This window comes from Pseudopipra pipra, chromosome 5 (genome assembly GCF_036250125.1).
Source record: "Pseudopipra pipra isolate bDixPip1 chromosome 5, bDixPip1.hap1, whole genome shotgun sequence".
Lineage (NCBI taxonomy): Eukaryota > Metazoa > Chordata > Aves > Passeriformes > Pipridae > Pseudopipra > Pseudopipra pipra.
The window spans coordinates 54,441,455-54,469,054 of NC_087553.1; the positions used below are offsets into that span (position 1 = coordinate 54,441,455).

The window sequence follows — 27,600 nt, forward strand, 5'->3', positions numbered from 1 at the left end:
CTGATGAAAAATGCTAGAGTGTTTCCAAGTTACTTATATAATCAAAAAGTGGAGCATCTTCACACAAGGTCTTCATTCCATGGAAAATTTTCATATTTCAAAATTTATTTATCTTCTTTTTGAGGGCCATAACTGATACCTTCCAAGTTTCCTACAATGACAATTTCAAATAATTTAATTATAAGTTTTCTTCATTTTCAAAATATTATTTTGTGTTTTAATTGAAGATAAACGTGTTTTTTCATTTGTGTTGTATTCTTATTTTGATACTATTTCATATCTGCTTCTCACTTCAAACATCCCCCACTTCTGCCTCCTCCCCCCTACTTTATATACCGAGCATGACGTCATATGGTATGGAACATCCCTTTGGTCAGCTGAGGTCACCTGTCCTGGCTGTGTCCTCCCAGCCTCCCATGCACCTCCAACTTCCCTACCAGTGTGGCAGCGTGAAAAGCAGAAGAGACCTTGGCTCTGCATAAACACTGCTGAGCAATAACAAAATCATCTCTGTATTATCCACCCTGTGTTTAGCACAAATCCAAAACATAGCCCCATATTAGCCACTGTGTAGAAAATTAACTCTATCCCAGCTGAAAGCACACTTATTCATATTAATAGATTATAATACTCTAAGCTCCATGGGAATACCTATTTGCTCAAATATAAGTCTGATAAAATAATGAAAGGACAACTATCAGTTTAATCTTTCCTGTCTCAAATAAATTTGAGTTTGTTCTATGAAAAATATGGTAATTAGATAAAACAAAGATATTATTTCTTGTTTGGTATGTTTGTTATTTCTTGTATGTTATAATGAAAGGATTTCATTATATTAAACAGGAAAAACTGTATGATGTAGGATACCTAATATATAAAATCATTACTCAGCAGGAGCTGCCAGCTATTATTTCTTTTGTTTATTAAAATATATATATGTATAAAAAATGTATTCAGTGACATATTGAGAGGTATCACAAAGTAGTGTAGGAATACTATAGAATAAATACATAAGTTAACACATATGCAAAGAAAAAACCCCAAAAAGATACTATCTGTAATTCTAATGTTAAAATTTAGTAAGCATTTTGTGATTCTCAAAAATATTTTTTAACTGTGACTGTTTTGGTTTTAGTGTATTTTACTATGAAATTCTATGTTATCAACTGTATTGCTTCCCCTTCATCATTCCTCCCCCCAAAGAGCCGCGTATCCTCACAAAGATCTCTGATTAAACTGCGAAAGTGTTGTAACTAATTTTACCTTTCATGAACTCTTCTGAGGGAAATTTTCATTTGGGTCAAAGCATCTTGCATTTGAACTCGATAAATGTGGTATCAACTTTTTCCCTCAGCAGAAGACTAAAATATGAGATATGATCAAAGAGAACACATTTTTACCGGTATCATTTTTACTGGTGCACTGGAACTGAGTTCAGGCAGGTAAGCCTGAACATATTCAAAAAATATGAAGGAGGTAATTAAAACGGTATTAATAGGTAGGTAATATGAACAGATAAAAAAGAAGCCCTGAAAACTTTTAAATATAGTTAACTAGTTTATTCTCTGTAGTCAGGATCAAGTTTTTATAACTAACTTTGACTTCATGTTCCTTAGGTTAATATTAATTTCACCTACCTTTAGAAATCTGAGACTTTTAAAATTAATTAGCTCTTTTGTTTGTTTTCCTTCAACAGTTAATAGAGAGAAAAACAGCTTTTCAAATGGCTCTTTGAGATCTGTTTTCAGAAGAGAGATGTCCCTCCTGAAACTCAAGCTTTTCTGTTTTTGGCCATGAAGATGCCTAGCTCAGTTACAGATATCCAGTTGTTAAACGTCTAAGTAAGGAAGTTCGTTGTCCTTTTTCTCCTCCTACTCTTCTTGTCAGTTGTAACAATTTATCCAGATGTTAGAAAATTTAAGTCCTGGAAACTTGTATATGATCTGTACAGATCTATGTGGAAAAGATGTTTAAAAGTAGTAATTAGAGCATGGTGAACAGCCACCCAAAGAAAAATTGCATGTGTACATCTCAGTCATTATTTACACAGTTCATGGATTTCTCGTATGTAGTGAACTGTGACCTTCACTCATTTACCCCTTTTAAAAAACATCGGTATATCAATACACAAATAAATTGACTTACTGAATAACAAATTGTTTTAGTTCTCCACTCTCTAGGTCTAATCTAAAGCTGAAGCAGCAATCACATCAAGTGGCAATTCTGAGAATCTTAACCTTGGTCATCATAGACTAAATGAAAACTGGTTCCCATCTCATCAAATTTTATTCACAAAAATAAATCTTTCCTCACGAATGATTTGGGTTTTAAAATTGACAGTTTGAGAGAAAAAAAGTCTACTGAAACCATTTTGACCTTTTTAAGTCTGCTTTACTGTATTTACTAGTGTATGTAATGCAATTGTATGTCTATTAAGAAGAAGATTATTTTCTAGCTCATTCTGGCACATTAACACTAAATTAGTGGACAGCAAACTCTTTATTTTGCTTTACCTCCTCTTGTATAAACACCCACAATACTCAGTGTACTTTTATTTGTGAGTTCCCAGATGATTTTTTTATGCCATAGAAGTTTTGAGGTTTTTACATATCCTCAGGCTATTTTAGTCATCTTTAAAAAAAAAACCACACCAAAAATAAAACAAAAACCCAACAATATTTGTTTATCTCTTTGCCTCTACTGGTGTTCAGAAGGAAATGAATATTCATCATTGCGCATCAAGGTGTAGGTCAAGTACACAAAGGTCTTGAAGATATATTTCACCATTGACTCTGATTTACTTAAAAATTCAGTCCTGAGTAATTGATATATTCACCAAGGGGGATAGATTCTTGCACACACACACACAAAAAAGAAAACCCACCTAAAAACAAACAAACAAACAAACACACAAAAAAAGAAGCAAAAGAGAAAAAGAGTTTATTTCTCATTAATAAGCATTTTCTGAACAAAGAAATCTTGGTGAAACATTTCATATGTTATACAGCCACTAAGGGAGTCACTTGTTACAGCAGAAACTCTTTAAAAACATCTCTGTGATTAAGAATCTTCATTTCTGTATGAGAGAGAAGAAATGAAGTTGTCATGGTTATTATAGTCCAATTTAAGAATCAGGACCCTTGAAATATTTTGACTTACTGAAGCTTTAGTGAGATCAAAAACCACTGTATCTCGGTCTTGATTATACTCACAGCATTTTTCTTAGACATGCAGACATGCAGAATAATCACACCAGTTGTACTTAGAATATACTCTGCTTAGAATGAAATTACATTGCATTCTGAGTAAGGCATTTTCTGTATATTCATCAGTTCAGCAGTTTAGCATCTGTCTAACAGTTATCTTCCTGGATATATTTGTGAGAAAACTATAACAATGATTGTCCCAAGAAGAAGGATTTCCATTTTCTTTAGTCAGATGGATGGGCTTTTTTTGCAGATTCTCAATACTTGCAGATGTCAGAAGTAGGCTTGTCAAACCTTGTTTCAGCAAACCTTTTTGATTTTTTTTTCCCTTCATGGAAAGAAGAGCTACACTGCATGTGTCTTCAAAGTGACTCTGTAAAGCGGCATGGTGAGTCAATATCCTCCACATCAGGAAATTGTGATAAATTAGGAGGTTTGTGAGATTACATAGCTAATTTAAAATACAAAGATACAAATGCAAAGCCACATTTTACACTAAGACTTTTTAAAGGCTGATAATGTAGACACTGTTTTGATCAAGAAGGTAGTCTCATGGAAGGACAAGTATACCCTGTATATTCTGGTATACAAAGAACATGTCCATGACTTAACCATTGTTTTGTCTGTGTACTTTCCTGTTTTGTTGCTTGTTCGTATTAAGGATTAATAATCACCAAAAAAAATTAATATAAGATGTTTCTATTTATATTCCTTTTTTTCCCACAACACATTAGTGCTGAGAAATATTCTACTACCTTTTCCAAAGCTCATACTATAATCCACATCTGCTCATACTATAATCCACAATTTAATAAGCTTGTTTGAAAAAAAATCTTTAATTTTTTTATCAAGGGTTTCCTATTTTTAAGTCCTCTGCATATACCTCTATGGGTGACTATGTAACACAGTGACAATGCTTTTATAACAAGCTAATGCTAAACTTGAGTAAAGGTTATGAGTGACTTGTTTATTTCCCCGAGCAAGCATTGACGTTTGAACTGCAAAAACCAAGCCACATAGATGCTTTTCTGTCAATTCAGTGAAAAGTGTATCTAGCACCAGCTTTCTTCACATTGAATATTCTTGGAAGAAATGTTACACATAATGTAACTACATAGAAACAATATTTTGCAAATATTTTCGTTGGGTACCTTCTGACCACAGTCAGAAGAAGATACAGTTGCTCCAGAAAACTGTATGTAAAGCAGTGCTTAACTACTGATTTTCACTCAGCAATTTTCTTTAACACCTCAGGTATCATTTAGCAAATCAATCATGTAGTGAGTTATGGTTGATGTTGGTTTTCCCCCTTCCTCGAGTCAGGTGAGCAGTGCTGTCCCTTAAACTAGCTACTGTGGTATAAATGAAGATTAAGTGTTGAGGTTTCGCTACAGTGCTGCACACAGCCTGAGCACAACCAGATACCATTAACACATTTCACTGGGTATCTGGAAGAAGACTGGCCTTACACGCTGCAGCATGCCTTATTGGCTTTTCTAGAGACACTGCTGGCTACAGGTCATCCTTGAACAAACAAGGATTCCAGGAACGGTGAGATTCACTTGTGCTTATTAAAAACCCCAAACCAAACACTTTGATAATTGGGGTTATCAAATAAATACGAGAATTACTTAGATTCCTGGATAGGTTATTTCCGTGAAGTTACAAAATATTCCAGATAAGTGGGACAGATTTTCTAACTAGTTTGTGTCTGTGAAAAATAATTAAATAAACACGTTTAAAGAAAGTCACGATGAGAGCTCAGCAAGAATTTTAAATTAATGTCTTTCAAATAGTTTCAGAAAAGAGGTCTTAAGCGCTTAAGGAAACCGCTGTTAGCACCTTTCTCTGTGCAATTCAGGCTGCACTAAACATGATTTGCCACAGTCAGGACTTCAACCACAAAGACATTGCTCTGAGTAAGAATTAAGGGTAAACAAATAATGTAGATGTCATTGTGGTTATCTATGGTAGATGCTGGAAAGCAGTGCTGCAGAAAGGGACATGGGAGTCCTGGTCAATGGCAAGTTGAATACGATTCAGCAGTGCCCTGGAAGCCAGGAGGGCCAACAGTGTCCTGGGGGGCATCAGGCAAAGCATCGCCAGCTGGCGCAGGGCGGTGATTGTCCCACTCTGCTCTGCACTAATGGGGCCTTGCCTTGAATGTTGTGTGCAGTTTTGGGCACCACAATATAAGAAACATATTAAGCTAATGGAGGGTGCCCAAAGGAGGGCAATGAAGATGGTGAAAGGCCTTGAGGGGAAGCCATATGAGGAGTGGCTGAAGTTGCTTGGTCTGTTCAGCCTGGAGAAGAGGAGACTGAGGGGAGACCTCATTGCAGTTACAACTTCCTCACGAGGGGAGGAGAAGGGGCAGACAGTGATGTCTTCTCTGTGGTGACCAGTGACAGGACCTGAAGCAATGGCCTGAAGTTGTGTCAGGGGAGGTTTAGTTTAGATGTTAGAAAGACATTCTTCACCCAGAGGGTGGTTGGGTGCTGGAACAGGCTCCCCAGGGAAGTGGTCACAGCACCAAGTCTGACAGAATTCAAGGAGTGTTTGGATGATACTCTCAGGCACATGGTGTGACTCTTGGGAATGGTCCTGTGCAGGGCTAAGGGTTGGACTCAGTAATCCTCGTGGGTGCCTTCCAAGTTAGCATATTCTGTAGTTTTAGAAATATAAAACCTGGAATGACCTTTCTTGCTTTTTTGAGGGGAGGAGGACTTGAAGGGAAGAAAGGTTTTATTAATTTTTTTTTAAGTTACAACTATTTTATTGCAGATTGTGACAAACAATGTGTCAGAGACGCGGAAGAGATTTGAGACCAAATTTTCCCTTGAAATTTACTCAAAGTAAAAATTAATGTATTATTCAAATGCTTCTTAATAAAAAAAAGGCTTCTAATGGCTTTTGGAGAGCATTAAAATTTTAAGCCTATTTGCAAGAAAAGCACAGAATGTACATGGCATTTTTGTGTATTATAAACTTATGGAAGAAAAGAAATAAAGACAAAAAAAATAGCCTCTTTTGACACTCAGGACCAGACGGTTGATTTAATTTCTACCAAAAGACTTTACATAGTTCCTTGGTGGATAAAGTGTGTATCAGTTACATTAAACAATTGAAACATTACTAATTGAAAAAGATGGTATTACTTGGGTGGGAAATGTAACCACCACTTTCAATACCCTCCTGAAATCTGAGTTGCACCAAGGACTTTAAAAAAACAGTGGATTCTCTGCTCTGATCTTATTACAGATAACTCTATCTGTGTGCAAGTGATGTATGGGCAATTTAAAAATCCAGAAATTAAAAATATCTCATCAATAAATAATTTAAAATTTCATGTACTATTCAGAAGCTTTTGTCAAATATGCATCTAATCACTAAATCAGTAAAACAGATATATGGAAAAATCTTTTTTTTGCCTACGTCTGCTGCCTTTTTTTTATTAGTCAGAATGATTCTTACAACAAAATCTTTCATGGAAAACGTTAAGGCAGAATGATCATAGGAAGAGATTTACTCTCACCATGAAATCTTATTATCCAAATAAGTCCTATCATGTTATTTCCTGATCACATTATAAACTCACTGATACATAGGTTACTCTGCTTCCAGTGTTTTTTTCAGGTTGCAAAGTAAGATAACAAAGCTGTTGGGTGTTTCTTGAGTTTTTCTTTCTAGGAATAAGAGGGAAACTCAAACCAGTGATGCCATATTATTTTATAATGCCATATTATTATAAAGTAAAAAAAAAACATAGTTTGCTCTATCAAACAGAATTAAGCAATGGTTAAGTTTTGAAATTTAACAATGTGATCTCTAAGATGTTGGCTGTTATTCCTTATAAAACCAATATATAGCTACTAATGTCTAAAGGAATGCTTTGCACATTAACGTTCAATTCTGGAAGATGAGAAATCTAATGCTGGTATCTTCTTACAGCAATACATGAGTTGAAGTTTTTGGTAAAAGGGATTAGGGCAACAGGCTCTAGGTGGCCCTGTTTGAGCAAAGGGCTACCTGCAGATGAGTTTTCCAACCTCAACCACTCTGCCATTATGTGAACAGTTTTATTCAGTAGTGGAAGTGTCTGTCTTCTTCATTTTCCTCTCTTTTTCTACCTTGCTTGGCAACTATTTATGAACCATCACCTGCTTCCCTACCTTCCCTCCTTGACGGGTTGCTTATTGCCAGGCCCTTGTGCACAGGGCACAAATTTTCCATCACAGAAATAATAAGTCAGAGGTGAAAACCCACCTGCAAGGCAACAAGAAGATACCAAACATCCTGCAAAACAACCTATCCCCCTTTGGGCATCTATCTTCCTGGCTGGGTGACCAGTGGTGGGAAGCCCTTCCCTCCCCTTTCCCACAGTTTGTCCCCATCTGTCCAGTTGCAAGGACCTTTGGGTCCTGCACAGGGGTTGTCTGGAGCAGCCCCTGTCTGTTTTCATCTGGTCCAGCAACAGGGGGGAATGGTGGACAGTAAGCTGAACATGAGCCAGAACTGTGTCCCACCCTTTAGCAGAGCAGTCCAAGGGTATGCTGGGCTGCATGAGTAAGGGACTTGCCAGTAAGACTCGAAAAGCTACTTGGAACTGAATCTATCAAGGAATGCCACAGGCAACAAGAACTTCTCTAACCATCTAAGTGGCAAGGAGAAGACTAGGAAAATTACGAGCCCATTGCTGAATAGGTAAGGAGATGTGTTACCTTTGCTTCAGTGATAAGCTGGAGCTGAAAACTAGTCTGCCACGCCACAAGAAGATACCAAAACATCTCCCCAAAAGGCTTTCTCCCTTTAGGGTACCTTCCTTTGGGATGGCCAACGATAAGTGGCTCCTTGGAACCAGTGACCCATGGAATGTGACTGTGACATCGCCCCAACCTTCCTGCTTTTCAGCAGCCAAAAGTTCTATCCCTTGGCACTCTGTCCAGAACTTTTGTGGGCACACACACATGGCGAGCAGGATCCAGGAGGATCGTGGTCTCGCTCTTTAAGGTTTGGCTTGGTAGAGAGCAGCAGCTCCAGGCACTGAGAAAAGGCAGCCTCTTCTAAGCTCCTCTCCCATCTGCCCAGTTGTGAGGACCTCTGGGTCCCACGCAGGAGCTGTCCTGGGGCCGTGAGAGCCAGGAGGGTGCTGGGGCCATCCAGCACTGAAGGCTTTCAGCAAGTTTCCCTGCTCCGTCACTGTGTCCTTCAGGTACCTTGTGCTAAACTAGGCCGTGTCTGGGAGACATTGTTGGGGGCTCTGGTGTCTTGGGCACAGCAGCTCTTTCCCCAGGGCCTCCTGACACCTCACCAGAGCCTGCCCCAGGGCACTCACCCATCTGGCTTGAGCCCTGGGGAGGTGTGGAGGAGACTGGGGTTTCCCCTCCTGCTATCCCTCCCTCCGTGCCTCCCTCCCTGCCTCCCTCCATGGAGCAGACCTCCACAGCATCTGCCCAACACCCTTCCAAGTCCCAGCAAGAACCTTTCCAACCTAGAGCCCCATGGGGTCCCCTTGCCCAGGGCCCTTTGCCCAAGCCTGTTCTTCCCTGGGGGCACAGGCAGGAGGTTTCCCCAGTACCTCAACATCCAGTGGGGGCTGCTTGCCTGGGAGAAATAAGGGTGGAAGGTAGAGTTGCAGAGCTGCCTTTGGGTCTGGCTGGCCCACATGCTGCTGCTGTTGCTGCTGCTGCTTCGAGGCACCCAGAAGGTGACCCCTTTGGGATAGTCACCTTTCTCAACCCACAGCTTGCTTGGGCCTTCCTTGTTTTTCCCCTTCAAGCACCAAGAAGGCTGGGCATCCAGGCACTTTGCATGTCTCTCTGGGCAGGGCCAGGTGTGGGGCACTGAAGAAGCCCTGGAGAAGAGACTCTGCTACCAGGGCCAGCATGAGCCAGCTGCCACCAGCAGGGCCATCAGAGGTGGCAGCAGCAGATGGCAGATGCCCCATCTGCCTGGGTGACCTTGAAAATGCCACCTATGTGGAGGTCTGTCAGCATTGTTTTTGCTTCATCTGCATCCGAGAATGGGCCAAACTGACAGAGACCTGCCCACTCTGCAAGCAGCCTTTCGAGCGACTAATGCACACCGTGACAGTGGATGGCACCTATGAGGAATATGTGTTTGGCCAGTCTGCCCACCCCAAAGGAAGGCAGCCAGGACCCGGAGCAGAACTCCACAGTGGCACTACAACCTGTGTCACAGGTCCACTGACAGCAAGCCCTCCAAGAGCCGGAGCAGATCCTCCCAGCAGCATGACAACCCACATCGCAGACCCCTGACACCCAACCCTTCACAGGGAGGAGGGGGAATATAGGAACTGAGTACAGGGGGATCCAGTAGCTGTGGGGCCCTCCAGCGCAACTTCCTAGCAGGCTTCTGCAGCCAGCACTTCTCATGAGGGAACACCACTGAGCCCAGAGGAGCGCCTGACCCCTGTGGCAGCCTGACCTCTTTCATCTGCAATAAACAGCCAGGTGCTTTCAATTTAAAGATGTGTATGATGATTTCCATCATTAACTGCTGCAACATAAGGTGTTTCTCTCCTGCTTTCCTCACTTCCCGCTTCCAAGCACCAATGTAGGGGTGTCCAAGGCCTTTGACCAGCAGCTGGTCCTGCTAGTGCCTCTGCACCCAAATGTTTCTGGCCATTCTTTAGGCACTACTCTCAGTCTATCTCTGACAGCAGCAGCTGGCCCAATTCCCCATGGCTGTGGCTGGCAGGCAGGAGAGAGCCTGTTGTGCTCTTATGACTAAATGCTCTCTGGGTCACAAAACCCATTCCAGCGGAATGAGGACTTTTGGTGACCCACACACCTTGGCTTGATCTCGCTCAGGAGAGCAAAGCTCTGAATCTCAAGCATCGTGGGTTTTCAGGAACCATCCAGAAGTAAGCTGACTTGCAAGCAAAGGAGTTTTTCCACAGACAAAAGTTCTGGAGAAATGGGCATTCAGGAGCTGTGTTGGAGAGCCTGTATTGAAGAGAAAGCCTGGACAGCCTATTTCCAACCAGAAGTTAGGGGTAAATACACAAGAAGTAGCTTTGGCTACTCTCACCACCATGAGCAGTCACAGACCAGATGCAGCGGTGCATCCCTCTGTGTCCAGGGAAAGCAGAAAAGAACTCTGAGGAGGAGTACTGGAGATGGATTGCCTATGGAAAGGTGCCAAGGTCTAGGCCCAGAGGAAGTCTCTGCAGCAGGACTCCAACTTGCATGTTGAGAATACAGTGTCAGGTTCTCAACAGAAGTGCATGGCAGAGGATGAGAGGCATCAGGCCTCACCTGAAACAAGGCAAGTTCACACTGGAGAGAAAGGGCAAACTTCTTCCCTATGGGGACTTTCCAGTGTGGAAAGCCTAGAGAGGCTGTGCTGTCTGCATCCTTGGGGCTTTTCAAGACCAGGCTGGGGAAAGCCTTCAACTGAATCATCATGCCTTCTGGCTGATGCTGCTTTGAGCAGGGGGCTTCACTGGGGACCTCCTGGCATCCTTTCCAATCTGAATTTTACCATGAACCTATGATTTTCCTTTTTCCATGCTGCTTCCTTCCACATCCAGATGGAGCCAGATGGAGATATTTAAAAAATATTTATTTAACCCACAATGTGAAATACAGAAAAATGGATGTAGTGGTTCAGATCAATGTACTTCTAGCCAAGACTTCATTTTCAACAGTGTTAACTATTAATTCACAATAATAAAAATGAGCATGATATTTAGCCCTCAAATTTTCCAGGCTTCAATTATTGTCTGCTGTAGAGACATTTTAACCATGATATAATTTGTTACTTAATAACTCCACAATAGGTCCCTCTGAAAAATATTTTTCTGCATTCCTCTCATAAAAATTCTGGCAACCATAATGTAATTCATTTGAAGAAAAACCTTCCTCAATTTGTTTGAATCTGCCCCAAACTATATTTTTGATGGCCTCATTTCTATATCAAAATATGTTTTTATAAGTTGATTCTTATATTGATCTCCAACCACTCATGTCCTGCCCTAATGCTTACTGAATGTATTCACTCTAGATGTATTTATTTGAACATACAACTAGCAAAGAACTGTACATTTCATTTTCAGGAGTGGCTGAGGGAGCTGGGGTTGTTTATCCTGGAGAAAAGGAGGCTCAGGGGGGAGTTTATCTCTACAAATACCTGACAGGAGGTTTTAGCAAGGTGGAGGTTGGTCTTTTCTCCCAGGAAACTAGTGACAGGATGAGAGGACATGGCCACAACCTGCTCCAGGGGAGGTTCAGGTTGAATATCAGAAAGAATTTCCTCATGGAAAGGGTTGTTAAACACTGGAATGGACTTCAGGGGAGGTGGTGGAGTCACCATCCCTGGAGATGTTCAAGATACAACCGGACATGGCACTTAATGCTGTGGTCTATTTGACATGGAGGTGATTGGTCAAAGGTTGTACTTGATGATCTTAGAGGTCTTTTCCAACATAAACGATTCCATGATTCTGTGATTTTCACCAATTAGCAACAGACAGGAATAAGAAAAAACCCCCAAAACATGTTTTCTTTTTACCAAAGGAAAGGTGATGATTATAAGAATATTACAAGATAAATATTTCATCATTTTACTGTCTACTTACTGTAGAGTCTGCCAGAGAGTAACAGGAAAGACATACTCTTTCCTGAAAAAGTTGTGTGTTTTATGAAGCACGGATTTGAGAGCATCAGACCTGCAAACATGAAGAAATTATACTAAGTACATTTCTTACTTTTATCAGTAAAAAATGTTGTACTGGAGTGTACGGTTTTGATGGTGTTACTGCCAATTCAAACTTCAGTCGTGGTTTATACTTTTTTTGTTATAAATTGTAGAGTGACGGATACAATAGCCTAGATATTTCACTGTCATTTTCAAGTTGTGTTAACACATCTCAGTCTCCAAGTTTACTGACTAACACATAGTTGGAAGTGGATTTGATCAAACATACCATTGAAGAAAGTCACATCTCATTTCTCATATAAGAAATCTCTTACCAAAGAGTAATTCTGCGAAAATCTTTAGCAAGTAAGTGTTAAGGCTTACAAAAGAAAAGCCCACCACTGGTCTGCACTTTTAGAGCTGAGACTATAGGAGCTTATTATTCAGTGAGGATATTTTTAAACGTTTTTTCTAACAATTTTAGCATTTTGTTTGGATTATAATTTGAAAAAAACAAAATAAACAAACAAAAACCCGCCTAAACAAAAATTATGCTTTCCAAAACAACATTAATCTGGAAATGGGTTGTATTTGTTTCTTTTTGTGGCTATAGAAACGATGAGGAAAAATGACTTTTAATTACACTCAGATATTTGTACTTGAACCCACACATAAGACAGTCGACTCCCAGTGATACAATTAGCATATTATGATAATGTACTATGTCTCTTGATAAGACTGTTTAAATGACTGTCCTTTACAGAAATGATCATGAAGAGTACTGGCATTTTTGTGTACAGATCTCTCAATATGCAACAGGTTGACTAACAGTTCAAATGCTGTTATCAGTTACATGAGAAAACCTGTAGTGACCCTATTTCTCACTTTTTCATTTTTTATTTCATTTAAAAAATAAAACAAAATCTTTCAATCTAAGAAAAATCAAGCTAGATTATATAAATCTGTTATTAGAATCATAGAATAGCTCAAGTTGGAAGATTCCTGGAAATATCTGCTCCAACCTTTTGTGGTAAAGGGAGACTAGATGAGTTTTTCTAGAACCCTGTCCAATTTCATCTGATTGTTCTTACTCAAAAGAGCCTCTCTCAGTGCATCCTGTGTTCTTTGCATTTGCCTTCTCTGGATGGCTCCTCATGAAGAGAGAACCTCCTTTTTTTGACTGCCCTTTAAGTACTGGAATACTGTGATGACCTCACCCACAAGCCTTCTCTTCTCCAGTGACAAGAGAGATGTAAGTCCTTCAGTCTTTCCTCATAGATCAGGTTCTCCAGTGCTTGGATCATCTTTGTGACCCTCCTTTGGACACTCTCCAGTCTGTTTGCATCTTCCTCTAATTGTGAAAACCAGAACTGAACACAGTACTGCAGGCGAGGCCTGACAAGGACTGAGTGGAGAGGAAAGATCACAACTTTACCTCTACCAGTTGTACCCCTGTGAATGCAGCCTGGGACATGATTTGTCCATCTGGCTCATCCATGTTAGCCTCCAAAAATCCACGAAATGGCAATCAACTAATCATTTAGAATCATAGAATCATAGAATCGATTGGGTTGGAAAAGACCTCCGAGATCATCGAGTCCAACCCTTGGTCCAAATCCAGTCCATTTACTAGATCATGGCACTCAGTGCCACGTCCAATCTGCATTTAAAAATCTCCAGGGATGGTGAATCCACCACCTCTCTGGGCAGCCCATTCCAATGCCCGATTACTCTCTCTGTAAAGAATTTTCTCCTGATATGCTTCTGTTTATCTGATGTCAGAAAGAGTTATCCAATTTAGCCCAGCTATATTTCTTACTATGCTAACATAGATCACTTTTGTTTATCTGAGACACTCGAATTATAAATAAATCATTTGATAAATAAATAATAAATAAAGAGTTCCATCATTATGCTAGAAGGTCTAGAGGGCTCTTCTGTATTATGATTATTCTTACTATATTAAACCTGGCTAGAATAGCTGTGACTAAACGAAATTTATAGAAGCCAAAATGTTTCCTGAGAGGCATATTGGTTTCAATGAATTTTTCAAAGGAAAGTTTTCTGCAGTCCAGAGCTCCCTGGTCACCTTTAATGAGAAAGAGAGAGGAAAAAGTGATGAATTAAATCCCTCAGGTACTATATTGAAAAAAATCAATTTTTGACAGAATTCCATTGTCAAAGGAACACTTGTGGCCATTCCAATGTGAAATAGAAACAAAGTTTGAGGTTTTGAAAATTCTTTTTCTGCCAAGTTCTCTACAACGTGATGATTCTTACTCAGAACTATAATTTCCAGAATATTATATCAGTGCATGGTTCAGTGAAACCAGTTTCTTATGCTGTGGGTTGTCTCAAGACACAAAGAATTATCTATATTTTGATACCTGTAACCAAAACTATAAAAAAACTGAAAGTGAGTACAGAAAACAAACTATAAATTTCATATTACAGGTTATGTGTATACTGTCTGTTGACAAGGAAAACAGCATAATAATCCTCAGCAGATGCTCCACTCTGGGGTTCACTTCAAGCTCTAATGCAAAAATGAAGGCAAAGTTTCACAGGTCAAGATTTAAAAATTATATTGTTGTAAGAGATAACTTTGTCTGGGAAATGGCAGTAATGGGAATAATGAATAAAAATTGTGAGAAATTCTTTGTGGTTCTTTCCTAGCAGGTGAATGGAACTTGATTGAGTCTTGTGGCACTACTGCACAGACTTGCTACCATACCCTCATGGAACTGTGTCAGAGTTCTCCTCCAGTGTGGGGGGTGCAGTAGGATCTGCAGGGAGTCAGGGGCTGGCACAGCTGGCATGAGCAATCCTGCAGCCAGGCACTACTCTCAAGGACCATCCTTTGAATTAAAATTGGTTCGATGTGAGTATGGGGACTGAGGAGGAGGACTAGCTCTAAGCAAAATGCATACTCGCAGTGTAGCTCAACTTTGTGTAAGACAATAAAAAATTAAAGAAAAACAAAAACAATGCGAAAACTTATTATAGTGTAATTATGCTAATGCAAAACTTCAAAGACCTGTTTGTAAGTTTATGTAGAATGGTTATGAAGTATGCAAAAATAAATGGAAAGTTAGCTGCTTTGCTCTTTTCTGAGGATATGCTTGTTTCATTATCAACTTTTTCCCCTTCACAGCACATTTTATAGCCAAAGTATCATTACACTAAGAATTTTAGCCTTATTTGCATAATGCTAATAGCACAAAGACAGGTTTGCTTAACTACCCATACAGGAACAGGATTGCTGCAGCCCTAGAAGAAATGGATCCACTAGTTAAGATAAAGTAAAATAAAATAAAATAAAATAAAATAAAATAAAATAAAATAAAACTGATATTATACTGTCAGCCAGAAACTGATTTTTTTTGTTAATGCAAAGTTTTATTATCTCAACTAAGCAGATATGTGTCATTAATTCAAAAGAAAACATCCTAACAATCTTCTGCCTCACAATGTTCATATTGTGCATGGGAGTGTGGGGTACTTATTGAAATAATAAAACAAGACTTCAGTCAACAGCATACAAAAAATTAGGACACATCGTATGGCATTTTTACTTTTTTCTTTTTGAAGAGAAACTAAAAAATCTTCATTGGTCCCCAAATAGTGTTTCAAACTCTTGACACATGATTAAGCCAGAAATACAACATGCTTGCAATATCCTATTGCTGTTAGAGGGAATTCAAGGTATAGAAAGGGCAAATTAAATTTTCTTATTGTAAAGAGATTTTTCACTAGGATGAAATAGTTACAACACTTCTAGCTGAACTGGTTGACATAAGCTCTGCATCTCAGCTGTAAAGGAGAATTTTAGTCTTTCAAAATTGCATAGATTGGTTTTTCTTTAAACAAACAAAGAAACAAACTTTTAAAAATAGTCCTTTAACAAACCTATGAAACAGTCCTATTTACTAGAAAATATGTCCAAAGTTTTCTAGATATTTTCTGACTTTACAATAGTGACATAATCTATTTTTTAAATGATAAAAGAGAAATTTAACCAGTTAGGCAGTTTCTTACCTAAGAAGAATTATAACAAGAAATTCTTTTTTTTGTAACCTGCTACATAGTTTTTAGCAAGAAATTGATGTTTGCAAACAAAAATGGGATTAATGTGGACAAGCTAATATAAAGCTCTATAAACCATAAAAACTATATTTACCATTAAGAATATTCTAATAATCCTTCAGAGGATGTCTTTTGTATTTTCTTCGTTTTCTTCAGTTGGTGTTTGTAATTTCTAATAACATTTTGGGAAAAAAAATGAAACCAAACCAAACCAAAGCCCCAGCACTGGTTCTCAGAAGAAGTAGTCCAGAGGAAGGAAAGTACATGTATATTATGAAAGCATATAGGATCCTCTTTCAGGTGCACTAAAAGAAATTTTTCCTATTAGTGGTCACAAAAGGAGCTTTTTGCCTTTTTAAAGGCATCTATTAATTCTAGACAGATTTTAAAGATTGGTGAAATATGTAAGTTGGAAATAATGATTATTGTTTTAAATTATGGGATGAATTACAAGTCACGGGTCTAAGAAAAGAAATACACAGAAGGACTGATATTGAGTAGGAAAGGAGCACTAACTGTAAATAGGTCATTGTGATGGAAGCTCAGAAATATTCTAGGAGATTAGGAAAGAAAAGTTACAAAAGCTAGCAGTTTCCAGAGAATTTCATAAAAGGAAGAAAAATAAAATTAATATTGTTTTGTAAGGGAGGGTCAGTTTTTGTTCAAAAAAATTTCTAGTTTCTTTAAATCAAAAATTACTAGAGAGTAGAAAGAAGATCACTAGATTCTAATAGCACCATGTAGTCTAAACCTGTCAGAATTAAAGGTATTTGCACTGGTTAATTATTGAACTATGTTCAGTTGTGTTTTATGCAAGAGAGATAAAAGTAATGATTAAATGCATTTAAAGCTCATATTCTTAGGGGAATCAGGAGCATAATATGCTGTAAAGTGTCAATTCAGAATGCATTTTTTCTAAACAAGTCAAAATCAGGTAATTATATTTGCTAGTATTGTTTTTCTACCTGCCAGTCATTTAATTTATGTTTTTGAAATGGCTTAGGTAAACAGTTACTATCAAAAGCTAAATTTTATTTGCTTGAGGCAGATTTTGCTCACCTCATTCTTGTTACTCCACACAAATATTTAATAAAAATTTATACAAAATCTGTTGTAAATGGAAAGCAAATAAAATGTACATAGAACAAAAATAGGAAGGTCCAAGTTCCTACAATGAAGTAAAGAGGGAAAATGTCCCATTTTTAAAGTTGTTTTAGATCTTGAGAAATACAATAATTTCCTGTTAGTCTGCTAACTTTGAGCATACATGAGACAAGAACAGAAAAGATTGATCTAGTCACCTAAATATTTCTCTTCACAGTGAAAGGCAGATCAATGTGTAGTGTCAAGATTTTCATGGAAAGAAAAGGCTGCTTCGAAACTGAAGCCCAAGAAGTCTGGCTCATATATGGGAAGCTAGAGCTGGATATTGGCAAAAAGTAATCCTGTCATGTTGAGACACAATTGCATGCTCAAAATCATACAGGGCTCATATTCTGCAGTATTATTCTATTAGTGTGTGCTTATTTTTCTTTCAAAACTGAAGAAAGATCACTGTTTCCTTTAAAAAAGGCTTTACTTTAAACATTTTTTTTCTGAATATATATGTGTTTAGACTATGGCTTTACAACAAGGGCAACCAGGCAGTACTTTACTGCCCTCACTAGTGACTCTGGGCTGTGGAAGTTCCTTCTTGCAGAGAGAAAATATATTTAGTTTTATCCCTTAATCCTTCCAGACTGAAGTACTTATTAATAGTCTGTAATTAACAGGTAATCAGAAAATTAAGCAATTCTGAGAAAAATAAAAAATATAAACTAAAATATTGGACACTTGTAACGTTGATACAGATCTGCAAATTTCTGAACACCTTTTGCTAACCCCTCCAAATTACTGGCCTACACCTATGGGTGAACATTCACACAGACACATCCCCTGTTCTGCCAGGCTGCAGGGGTTGCAACTGAAAGCACTCACCTGCCTTGCCCATCTTGTTTCCTCCTCAGGGTCCCCAAGGTTTCTCTACACTGTTTTACTGTAGTGACCCAGTTGAGACCACAGATAAAGCTGAATCTTACTTGCAATACTTATTTGACAAGAAGAAGGCTTTCGATCTAGCTCCAGGTCTCAGGACTGTTTCGTATTTTGCATTAATCACTGCCAGACCAGAAAAAAGATAAGTCCACAAATTGTTTTGAGCCTACATGCACTTATAATGAGTCTCTCAGCATGGGAATTTAGCTTGGACACTTCTGTAGAATAAAACCACATGAGTTCAAGGACCTTAACATAGAGAATGGATTTCGATCTGGGTTCCCAACACCCTGGCTAATACCTTTAAGACCTGAGCTATTTAGAAAGAAAAGCAGAGATTCTTCCATTTATACTGTGAAAAAAAAAAAAAATCTCTTACTGAATTCTCTGCAGATCACAAACTCTGAGGCATGCTTGGATAATGCCTGCATAGAATAATTCTCTTGAGTGTGTACAGGAGCAGGACCCAGTGACTGACTGAACTACCAAAAACTACAGTGTCTAATTGTCTGAATTAGACAGTATATGGAGTACTTCAGCAATCCAATGAAAATCTGATTAAAATTCATTTTATAAGAGATATTAGGAGTTTGTTTTGTTTTATAAATGTGGTCTTCAGCCTCTGTGTCATTTAGGAAACCTTCTTGAAATTACAATGTGTTTAGAAAATCTAAATAATTTTGAGTTATGCAAATACAGTAGAAATTACCCCTATACTTTTGAGAGATTACATAATTATTTCAAATGGAAAAACCCCAACATTAATAAAATAAAATAAAAAAACTGTTATATTTTTTCTTTTCTCTAACTAAAAGCCATCTACCAAGGCTACTATTTCCATACATTGTACTTAGGAGTGTAATAGTTATCTATTTGCATTGCCTTGATTAGCATAATAACTAAGATTGGCAGTAATATTCCTAAAGGATATTTTGTCATAGTTGAGAGCTAAATAACTGCTCAGTCCAGAGAGTTGTAAAATATACTTACATCTCTCTCTAGATCAAAGATCAGATATCTGATAAGTGATTTCTGTTTCATTAGGAAATGAGACACCATATAAGAAGAATGGAGGTACAATCAGCATATTCACAAAGATGACAAAGATGTTTTGCAGGAGCTGGATATGTACAATCAGCATTAAGGAAGACTCATGTCTTTTACAGATATTGCAAGTTTGCCTTCTACCAACAGGCAAGTCTTCTTTCCTGAAGGGGTTCCCTTAGCTCCAGGCATATCTCCATATGTAGCCCAAACCCACTGACATTTCATTTTCAAATTGTAAACCTACCTACCTTTGCATTAATTTGTGGTGTTCACATTCGCAGATGCAAACCATTCAGGATTAAACCATTTAACCATAATAGCTTATTAAAACAACCCAAACAAATAAGATAAGATAAGTTACCACAATATACAAATTACACAATTGTTCCTTGATAGGTAGCCTACAGTAACAGAACACAATGGTCTCTTGCAACAAAAATGAAGCAGAAAACTTCTTTACATGAACTATTTTACTCTGAGGTGAGTGCATACATTTCCTATAAACTGGCTGATGTGTTTGTGAACTGCTACACTTCTTGATCACAATGTATTTTGTTTATGTGCCCATTCCTTTACTAACACTTGGAAAATTGTCAGTGTAATTCAGAATCTGCTTCTGCCAAAAAAGAAGAGAACAGGTTGCTTCTGAGTGAGAACTTTCTTGTTAATTATAGAACTGTTGCCTTTCAGACTTTCTGTTGGCACAAGAAATGAAGCTAAAACTGGGTCAGAGAAAGAGAAATCTGCTACTGCCAATGGCACATCACTTCCTCAATATGTGCTTCATTCACCAAGAAAGGAACTCCTAGATAGTCTTATTTTTGCTACTCTAAATGATTTTAACTTTCCACTCTAACTCATTTTCTTCTTGACCTCATTTTCACTTATTAGAGTTAGCCATGAAGATCTTTTAAATAGTTCTGTAATGCCAAGTGTCTGGTTTTTGTAAATGTCCAGAAAAACACCAGATGGTTGATTCTGGTCATTCCAGTTGGGAATATCACACCTGAACTGTCTTACTACAGAGAAGCCTTCAGTTATTTTCTACTTGCTACTGTTTATTCAATAAACTGAAGTTTCATTTTCTGTAACCCCAGACAAAAATCCAAGAAACTCAAATAAATCAAGCAGCGAATAGAAATCTTCAGGCCCTAACTGCAAAACCCAGTCAATTTGGTTACTAAACTTCATCCCACTTAAATGGAAATGTTTAAAAGCCTCCTGTTACCCTGTAACATCATTTATGTCTTGTCAAGCAGAATCCTCAGATATTAATTCAGTTCTTTCCTTCTCTGTAAACTTGCTAAATCAAATAAAATTACCATAATCAAAAAATTTAACAAATTGTCTAACAAACTACTAGAAGCATTCACTTTAAAGAAAATCTGGAATCCTGTAGATACACAACATTTACCATCTGCAATAATCCACTATAATACCTTTACTCAAAGAACACTTCTTACCCACCATTTTGGAGATGTATAATATAATAACAAGTCTCAAGCCAGGTGGATTAGAAAGATTAGCCCATCTTAAAGTCCCATTGCTTTTCAAGTTATTATGCTAGAACAAAGTCTCCTGTCTTTGCTCTGATGTACTACCAATTGCAAACCCAGACTGAACCTCTGCCTCCAGCAATAACTGTCAGTGACAACCTATAGGTGGAGAGGAAGTAGGGGGGAAGAATCATGTATTTTATGTTACCTAATAATGGATATTTCTAACTTTTTTATTTGCCTGGTCATTATTATTCCCCACATCACCATTGTCAACTCTTCTCATTTACCCCTCTCTGCCTCTCCCTTTGTTTTTCCTTTTTTAACACCTGCACTAATGATTCTAAGTCAAGGTTACAGCTGTTACATTTTTTCTTCTTTAATTTATCGAACTGACCTTTAACCAAGTCAGCTAAAAATCAACTACACAGAAAAAAAGTAGCTACACTACTTTAAAGTATGCTGACTTGAAAATATAGGTCTCTCATGTATATTTTCATTTTACAATGTAAGTGTTACTTTAATGGTTTCCCAAGTTTTTCCCAGGCACTTCAAGAATTTACTTAAGCTACTTTATTTTTCATATATTTTGAGAAATATATTATTATCCCTTCAGGTTAAGAAGTTTCTGTCAAACTGTTACCCACAAAATTTATGGGTTTTATTTTCACAAGGGCTTATAGCAAAGCACCAAATTCACCAGACTATTCTGGATGACAACAATCTGTAGATTCTCTCTAAGTCTGAATTTCAAACTGCACACAGATAAATAGCAAGGAAAACATATATTGTTTGAGCTCTATTATTCAAACTCCACTTTCTAAGTGTCAAACAGTTGGGGCACATGCATGTGGACATGTGCAAAGTCTGCTTGAAGGAGAGGAGTTAGTATAATGCAGAAAATTGAAAATCTGTGTTCTCAGCAGTGCATGACTACAAAACATGTTTCCTTTCTAAAATCTGCTTCACAAAGATTTTTCTTGTTGATATCTTCTCATTGGCAACAATTCAATTAATAGAATTTAAGCTCCACGACTTACAATGTTTAATGTCATTAAGCATGTTATGCTTAACTGCTTCATGAGCTGTACTGCATGAAATTTTTTAGCAATATTTGGGCCTAGTGTTAAGCTATCCATACTAAGAAGATTATTTCTAGAGAACCTCAAGTAAAATTTTGGCCTTGACTGGTCAACAGCAATCCAAGTCAAGATTTCACATAGAGTTTGTAAAATGCCATTTGATATTAATAGCAGACTGACATAATACCTATGCTCTGATTTAAATTCTGAAGACAACATTTAAAACTTTTTCAAGAAAGAAAAATATAGAAAGGAAATATACAAAAGATTTTATTATTCTCATAAAAACTCTGGGTATTTTGGTGATACGTACAGCAGCACTGACCAGATGATTTAGGACTGTCTGGGAAAGGTGGCTTTCTTGTTTGTTTGTATTCTTATGTAAATAATTTACGATTTCAAAGTAAACAAAAAAATTTTAAAAAAATGGAGCTGGTGAAGAGGGACAGGAACATTGTTTGAGATCCAACATTTTTTTTTTACATATAGCATATAATACAATAGAAAGAAAAAATAATGTAAACTATACTCTATTATTGTAATCAATGAAAAAAATACAAAAAAGTATAATCTAATGATAACATTCTTCTACAGGGCTAAAAGAAGGATGGGGTTTTTTTTCTCTTGATCATACTTTTGATCAGTTTTTCTTTCTGATAGATAAAATTTCAAAATCTCTATGCCTATGTGAGTGATTTGGGAGAATCATCATTTTCTGACAGGAAAAGAATTCTCTCTGACCTGCTCTTTGGGTAATTTTTGCTCCAGTTATGTCTATCATCCTCACAGTGCTTTTCACTCCCTAATAGCATCTCTCATCTATCTTGGCCCTGTTTAGCCTGAGTATTTCCTATTGGCAGGGTAACGTTTTGAATCTCTTAGATGATGGATAATTTTCAGAGCATTAACGGTGAAAAAACTCAGCTCTTTTTTTCACAGAATATTTAAAGCCAATATACAAAGGGACTGTCTGAACAGTGGCTTTTAGCAGAAAAGTATTTATTTATATACAGTTCTTTTGTCAATTAAATACATTGATTGATCCAGCTTTAGGTTTTCTGAAAAGTAGAAAAAGTAAACATGAATAAACCTTTGTGTTGCACTACCAGGTTACCTTGGCTATGGTAGGTAACTTAGATATTTACTTAGTTGCTGTGTTATCAAAATCATGACAATGTTTTCTCCTGTTCTCATAGTGTTTGCTGAAAATATTTTACCTTTTCATCCATTAAAGTAATGTTCTTTCTGATAGCATTCAGATGCAGTATTATGCTGATTTATTGAAGCATCTCCTGAATTAAAATGCTTACTTATGTCATTAAGGAAATGAGATTATGATAAACTAAGGTGCTTGTGACATGGATCATTGTGCTAATGATCAATATCTCAGTCCTGTAGAAATTTCCACTCCTAAAGAAGACATTTATAGATGCCAATTACAACCTATTAAGTTGTCATTTCAAGATAGGTTTATTTCAAATTCATTATTATTAGCTGTTTCAGAGATTTTAGTGTACAGGGAGAAATACATCATTTTCAAAGAGTGATATACTGTATCATGAGTGAAGTAACATGCATGCAGCACAGTGTTAAAACAACTAAAAAACCCACCTACATATTTTTACTGATGGTTTAACAATTGTTATGAAAGTCATGAGGTATATGCAACATAGTTAAGAATATACACACATAGGCTATATTAAGTTTGCAGAGAAAAAAAATTGGGCTTTTAAAGTGAGTATTTTTTTCATTTCATGGGTCTAATTAGAATTCTTTGGAGAAAGAAGGTAATATTGTGACAAAACATTATCAGACTAGGTAGTGGAAGCATCTGTAATAGCTGAGTTTAGCATATGTGTAATAAATTATTTTACAGAGTGATTTCAAAGAGAATGTGGTTGATTAATGATTTTTATAAACTTGAGAAATGCTTTCATAAGGTCATCCTGTCATGCTGTTTTCCTTCTGTTACAATGGATATAAAATAACACAGCCCAAATACAGTCATATAGAATTGACTACATTAATAATAATGAGACATATTTTGCCAAACATTTAATTTCTTTTCCTTTAAAATAACACAATATGACATGAGCAGCAGACAGAGACTACTTGTCAGTTTGTACAGAATTAATATTTATTGTTTCAAGCAATGAAAAGTTATACTTTAGGACAGAAAACTTTGCTATTCAATAATAAGAGGCAATAGAAAAAAAATAGGTGGAGACAGACTAAAAAAAAAATCATCCTTTTAAATTACATCTTTTTTTTTTAAGATTAATTTTTAAAATTTAAAGTTCATTCATCTACCCAGCAATCTTAATTATTATTCTTACTTCATCATTTTCTTTCACTACTTAAATGCAACTCTTATCCTGGCAAGTCACTCATCCACCTGTTAGCTGAGATAATAGTACTCACAGAAAAACAGTTATGTATTGGCTGGTTCTGTCTTTGCAATCCTAGAAGTAAAGACATCAGGAATATTTTAATTGTTAATATCTGTAGGAGACAGACATGAGATAAAAGAAAAAATACAAACACACTCAGTACAGCATGAGACATAATACTTTGATTTTGGAGAACAGAGACTGTCAGTAAACAATGGTTGACTAATCAGGATTGTACCATATTGCATTTTTGTCTCCAAGCTATTTTGCAGGTTGATTTTACAGTTTTATGGAGTGCCTTTATGGCTTACTATGCATTATCCTTTTACATTAGGCCAACATTTTCAGCTACATATGCTACACACAGGCATGTCTTGACAATAGTGCCTCTCAAGAGTCCTTTTTGTGAGGTCTCTTTCATTTCTCGATGCTGAATTTCCATCTGCTTCGGAAATCTTCAAACTCACTTTCTCATGGGGATAATTTTATCTGAAGTTTTCCCTTTAATTTTGCCTAAATCTAAGCTAAGTTTCTGGTTTTATTGATTGCATTTTTAGGTATCTTAGGATACTTGCATATCTAAAGTGCTATGTAAACAATTATTCTATAGTATTGAAAAATTAACAATAGATACTAGTGCAGTCCCTTTTTGATGTGTTCTTCTGCCATTCTCTGCTCCTTTTTGTGTGACATTAATTCCTCAAATTCCTATTTCTGGTTTAATAGCAAATACCTACTTCAACATTTCTGCATCAGATAAGTGCAGAAACACGTACAGGACTGCAGATTACAGAGCAGGTACAAATGCCTATTGCCGTAAGGTGGGCTGAGAAAAGAAATTTGTTGGAGATTGAGATGGAATGTGCAGCACAGACTTGAGAAATTCTTTCATGCTCATTGCTTTCTCTTTTATCTTTTCTCCTAATTCTATATTTTTTCCTCATTTCTCCAATGGCAGTTTTACTGTGCAGAATAACAATAAAACAGTATTTAATGAAATCTCAGAAGACTTTGAAAGTGATGCATCAGCAACCTGAGTTACTCTATTACAAATGCTGACCCCAAAATGTAAAGACTCAAAGCTAAAATAAAAACCCACAGCAGTTCAACTTTAGTCCTGTTAAATATATCATCACTCTTCCTAACTTTTTGTCCTAGTTTTGGCTAAGTCAAAGTTAATTTTCTGGCAGTTGCTGTGAGGAAGGCTGAGCCTGGAGCTGTGTGGGTATGTCTAGGTTGCTGTTCTATACTACCAACATCATCACTGGGGGGCATGGTTTTGGGTGGAAGAAAAAAGGAACGTGCAGCCACTTTTTCTCCTCTTTCCAGGGGAGTAGGGTGGCAGAGCGGTGGGGGTGGCATGGCATGGATGATCCAGCTTGGAGGGTTTGTCTGTCATTGTTTTTTCTTGTCTCAGGCTTGGGGAAGAGCGGGTGAGGAAGATTTATCTGCCATTGTTTTTCATTCTCTTAGGCTTGGAGGAGGAGCTAGAGCTGAGGTGGCATACACCATTTTCTCCTTTGCCTCTAGAAACTATGTCACTGGCCACAGTAGATGGGTTGGTCAGCTTCCATAAGCATTTTTTGCATGTAATCAGCCTCTTTTATGCACTGTTATTATTACTATTGTTACTGCTACAGTTTGTTTTCCTTATCTGATTGTTGTTTTTCCACTAAATTATTGTCTCGCACCATAATCTCTGCCTTTTTGTCACTTTCTCACTGGAGGGGTTGGGGGAAGTGGAGATGGGTGCTTGGAGCTTAATTTACAGCTGGTTTTAAACCACACTGCTTCTGTACAACTGGTGTCAGGTAGTTAGGTAATTCAGCTTTAATACTGTATTAATGATCAATTTAAAGTACCATTCATAAAGATACACTCCCCATCTAAATGCTTTATTCGCATACTTCTGTTTTGCTAAAACGCCAAAAGGTTTAACAAAGATTTTACCCAAACATGCTGCCTTTCCAATAATTCCAGGTGCATTCCTTGTCATTTTAATTGATTCTTTTATTGTATTGGCTGCCCACATTGTAGGAAATAATTCTCACGCTCAGTTGTTTCTGTTGTCCAGTAAAGGACTGTGGGAATATGTCCCTGACATTTGCTAAATGTAATGTGAAACTTTCTAATGAGTTATAAGTAGTAAATACAGAATAAATCAGTTCTACTGTTAAAGATGCCAAGGAAACAAACTCCAGTGGTAGCTTGTTATGTCAAAAATATTAAGTAGATGAAGCTAAAATAGGTAAGAATTAGGAGGAAAATTCTGTTTTAAGGAGTCACAAGAACACTTAAAATTTGAAGACATATACATTGGTATTGTATACACGTAACTGTGCTGTGAGTTTATGCCAGATCTAACAATGGACTCTACTTAAGAGAAATAGTAAAACAAAAAAATGGTTATCACAGAATCATAGAATGGTTTAGGTTGGAAGGGACCTTCAAAGACCATCCAGGACAATTCCCCTGCCATGGGCAGGGAGATCTTTCTCTAGAACAGGTTTCTCAAAGCTCTGTCCAACCTTAACTTCCAATGATGGGGCATCCATCACTTTTCTGGGCAAACTGTTCCAGTGTCTTACCACCCTCATAATAAAAAATGCCTCCTTTAAGTCCAATCTAAACCTACCCTCTTTAAGTTTAAAACCATTTCCCCTTGTCCTATCACTATGGCCTCGGTAAAACGTCCTTCCCTGTGTTTATTCTTAGCCTCCTTTAAGTACTGAAAGGCCATAATAAGATCTTCCTGGAGTCTTTTCTTGTCCAGGCTGAAAAGCTCTAACTTTCTCAGCCCTTCTTCAAAGGAGTGTTCCATCTCTCTGAATCATTCCCCATCACTCCAGCTCTCTAATCATTCCCCCTTGTCCGAGTATATATTTTGAAGGCATTGTGCTTGTAATAGAATATCTTTGAAAAGAGTTTTGCAGTGGTGTGAAGTAGGCACATGCTTTTCCAGTGAGGAGATTCTGAACTAGATAAATTTATTTTGGTAGTAGTCATCTGTCCTGGACTGTATTGGTTTACTAATAGTCCTTTTCTAGTTATCAAGTCTGGAAAAAATGTGGAGGCATACTGTGTGGAATAATATAAATAGAGAATTTTACTTGAATTTATTTATTTATAATACAGTTGTGGTTTATAGTATGTCAGTAATTGAGGAATGAAAGTAAATATTCTTTTATTTTTGTAATAAAAAAAGACTACTTATTAGTGTCTGTGAGGCAGTACAAATAAGAAAAAGAAATAGAACAACACAAGACAATTTCTAAGAAATCATGAAAATCTGATAATAAATCCCTTAAGAATCATAAGTATACCTTTAAACACACATGGTAGTGGATTTCTGAGGAGTTTTGACTAACTCAGGTATAATATTTGTTTGAAGGACCCTTGCTACTTCTGAAGTAATATAAATAGCATGTTTTGACAGCTGGGATATATGCCTGTCTACCACACACACAACATAACATGCCAAAACTTCTAGGGTAAATGCAGATGTGATATAAGGAAGGCAGTGATGGAAGGAGAAAGGGCAATTTTAGGTTATTCTCAAAAAAAAAATAATCTGTGTGATCTAGGAATATCATTATTT

At 37.2% G+C, this 27,600-nt stretch overlaps 3 long non-coding RNA genes across 3 annotated transcripts; 1 reads left to right on the forward strand and 2 right to left on the reverse strand.

The window, feature by feature from the left end:
* Positions 1 to 2,915: 2,915 nt before the first annotated feature.
* Positions 2,916 to 8,080, reverse strand: LOC135414878 (uncharacterized). Its single transcript, XR_010430875.1, has 3 exons — positions 7,928 to 8,080; positions 7,379 to 7,472; positions 2,916 to 3,076 (listed from the first exon to the last, which is right to left on the reverse strand). It is a non-coding gene; the product is annotated as an uncharacterized LOC135414878 (long non-coding RNA).
* Positions 8,081 to 8,103: 23 nt separating this feature from the next.
* LOC135414877 (uncharacterized) lies at positions 8,104 to 9,695 on the forward strand. The gene is made up of 2 exons (XR_010430874.1): positions 8,104 to 8,418; positions 9,034 to 9,695. It is a non-coding gene; the product is annotated as an uncharacterized LOC135414877 (long non-coding RNA).
* On the reverse strand, positions 9,684 to 11,978 carry LOC135414879 (uncharacterized). Its single transcript, XR_010430876.1, has 2 exons — positions 11,809 to 11,978; positions 9,684 to 10,174 (listed from the first exon to the last, which is right to left on the reverse strand). It is a non-coding gene; the product is annotated as an uncharacterized LOC135414879 (long non-coding RNA).
* Between the last annotated feature and the right edge of the window lie 15,622 nt (positions 11,979 to 27,600).